The sequence below is a fragment of the Vollenhovia emeryi genome, unplaced genomic scaffold (assembly GCF_000949405.1).
Source record: "Vollenhovia emeryi isolate VEMERY1.0 unplaced genomic scaffold, V.emery_V1.0 DF939998.1, whole genome shotgun sequence".
In the NCBI taxonomy this organism is placed as follows: Eukaryota; Metazoa; Arthropoda; class Insecta; order Hymenoptera; family Formicidae; genus Vollenhovia; species Vollenhovia emeryi.
The window spans coordinates 1-2,701 of record NW_011966368.1 but is presented as its reverse complement, the minus strand read 5'-3'; the positions used below and the strand labels follow the sequence as shown (position 1 = coordinate 2,701).

General features: G+C 43.2%; 1 long non-coding RNA gene across 1 annotated transcript; it reads left to right on the top strand.

The window, feature by feature from the left end:
• The first annotated feature begins 2,157 nt into the window (after window positions 1-2,157).
• On the top strand, window positions 2,158-2,592 carry LOC105556470. Its single transcript, XR_001008550.1, has 2 exons — window positions 2,158-2,203; window positions 2,547-2,592. It is a non-coding gene; the product is annotated as an uncharacterized LOC105556470 (long non-coding RNA).
• Window positions 2,593-2,701: the final 109 nt, after the last annotated feature.

The window sequence follows — 2,701 nt, the reverse complement described above, 5'->3', positions numbered from 1 at the left end:
GGGGTGGATGCCGTGGTCGGCTAAATCTCGGCGGTGGTAGCGTTAAGCGTTCTAATAACCACGGTACGATAGTCTCGGTTGGTGAAGTTGCCGATGTAGTTGGAGAGATTGGCTGCTCGTGCCTAACGAGTGGAGAAAGGCCTGCGAGCGTGTAATCCGGAGTTATTGCCCGTGGCGGCGTAGTAGGAATGAAATCCTCCTGGAGAGGCTGTTCTGGCCGTTGCGGAGGCTGTCTGGTAACTCGTTCGGCTTGATGTACTGTCACCACAGATAGAATGCGTATCTGGCTCGTCTTCCTTGGCAGAGCTTCCTCTGGAGAGCTGGACGGCTGGGTGGTGTGCCGTCGCTTTTTCCGTAGCGGTGAGGAAGGCGTTGAGTTGACCTCATGGAAAGCCGCTGGTTACTGCAGACGCCCAGGTTGCAGCCTCTCTGCTCCCGTCGCGGCGTCGGTAGAACCGACAGCGAATGCGATGTTCTCTGCTCCCGTCGGTAGAACCGACAGCGAATGCGATGGAGGACTATTCCAGCAAGGGAATCGTCCCGATAGGTTACCCCATTGGAATACTGCCCTGGCCTCCACGCGGGCCTCGTTATATAGCCCCCGAGACCGAATTTTGCTTCCGAGTCGCCGGCCGCCACCATGCGCGGCCCAGCGGCGGTCGGTGAACTACTCAGAAGCTGCCGCTCGCGCCTAACCACTCACTACGGAAGGGAGGGGGAAACGGACGAGCGACTATCGCCTCGTAGAGGCCTGCGCAGTGTAACGGCAGAAAGAGAGATGATCGCCTCGTAGAGGCCTGCGCCGTGTAACGGCAGAAAGGAATTACATCGGCGTAGCCGTGTAGCGAATATGAGACTAGCATTTTCAACAGAGTTTCATCAGGTTAATTTGACATCAAAAAGATTAAAGTTAAGAGATATTTCTTTTTCAAACTGACAATAAGTGTGTCTTGTGATAGGATTATTTTACAACTGACGTATCCAGAGGAAATAGTATTTGCCAACACATCTATGGCACGATTATTAACTCGTCACATACAAATGTACTATAAAGAACGCAATAAATCTAATTGTTAAAATATGTAAAAATGATGATTTTATATTCAAAGAGTAAACGTGTCTTACGAATATATGCATAAGAACTAAGTACAATAGAAGCATAAAAAGAAGGAGAATCAGAAATGCTATGAAAGCGCATAAAACGTTAAGCACAAGTTTTTTCATAAATGACGTTGGCATGTGAATTATTTTTTACATTTTTTATCCGTCACTTTTTGAAAATATTTAGTAAAGTTTATATTATATATCAATATTTTAACGTCACTTTTATGTTACAATAAATTTTAGGTAATTATGCATAAAAGTGACTTCCTCTCCGATTTGCTTTATTTTTAAATATGTTGTTGGGGTTGTCTTCCCGAGTCATTTCATATATATATATATAAGGGCCGGACTCAAATAGTTTCGGAGATACAGGCTGAGAAAGGATACAAATAATAAATATATGGTAATTCTTCAGTATAGCTGCTCCACCTCCAAAATCAATTAAATTGGTCTCATTCGACGCGTTTTTCAACGAGGAACAACTTTTTCCTCAGACAAAATCGTCGCACTGCCCTGCGAAGAGAGATATTAATTGTTAAAGTTGACAACTTTTAGTGTTAGAAAATCTGTCATGCGGAACATACTGTCTCCACGCATGTACTTCTGCCGTTGTACTGTTCCACATGGGTTTGCAACTTTCCACGTGAAGCGAGATCCACTCCACACCTCTGACATAGGGTGGGTAGGGTTATTTTTAACGAGGTGAAGCCCCCCCGAAGGGGGGGGCGGAACATACTGTCTCCACTCATACATTTTTCTACCTACATATAAGTCACTCCCCTCCACCAAATGTAGATGGAAAAATGTATACGTGAAGACAGTGTGTTCCGCCCCCCCTTCGGGGGGCTCCACTTCGTGAAAAATAACCCTACCCACCCTATGTCAGAGGTGTGGAGTGGATCTAGGTACGATTTCACGATGTCGCTTGTCGCTGCGATAAGTGGTCACGTGAACCAACAATTCCCCATTTTTGTCCGCTTTCTTGTCGCTAGCGACGCCTTCGGAAAGTTGGATTGAACTCAACTTTTAGCGACGTCGCTCGTACGCAAATGTCGCAAATGTGCGCAAATGTGAAATGTGCATCATGGAACTGGAAGATGTAAGTACATTAAATAAATAAACACAGACTTTTCTAATACTCATTAGATTAAAAACCAGAGATTAAAACATCGAATAAACGACTGCTTGTTTTTTGTTTTTCCTCTACGGGAACGCCGTGAAACCGTTAGGTTATATTTGTCTTCTTGTTTCGCCGTCCTAGCTATTGACAGTGTTTTTCCCTGTGTCCTTGATAAACTAATAAATAAGCAGCATCTTCTCCCAGTCTTCTTTCTTGATAATGTGAGACAATTGCTTGTTATAATTTTAAGGTTAACTGTGATAACATTACATACAGCAGAATAAAGATTGTTAAAATTGAAATAATTTAATGAAATTTTCAGGTAGCTGTTGTACACAGTTGTGGAATATGTCAAGAAATTGTTAATGAAAAAAGCATTCCGACTCATACTTGTGTAGAGGGATACACCCGGCTGTTTATCGATGAAAATTTTTCTTTCTATCCAGTAACAGGTATAATATACTTAATTATATATAT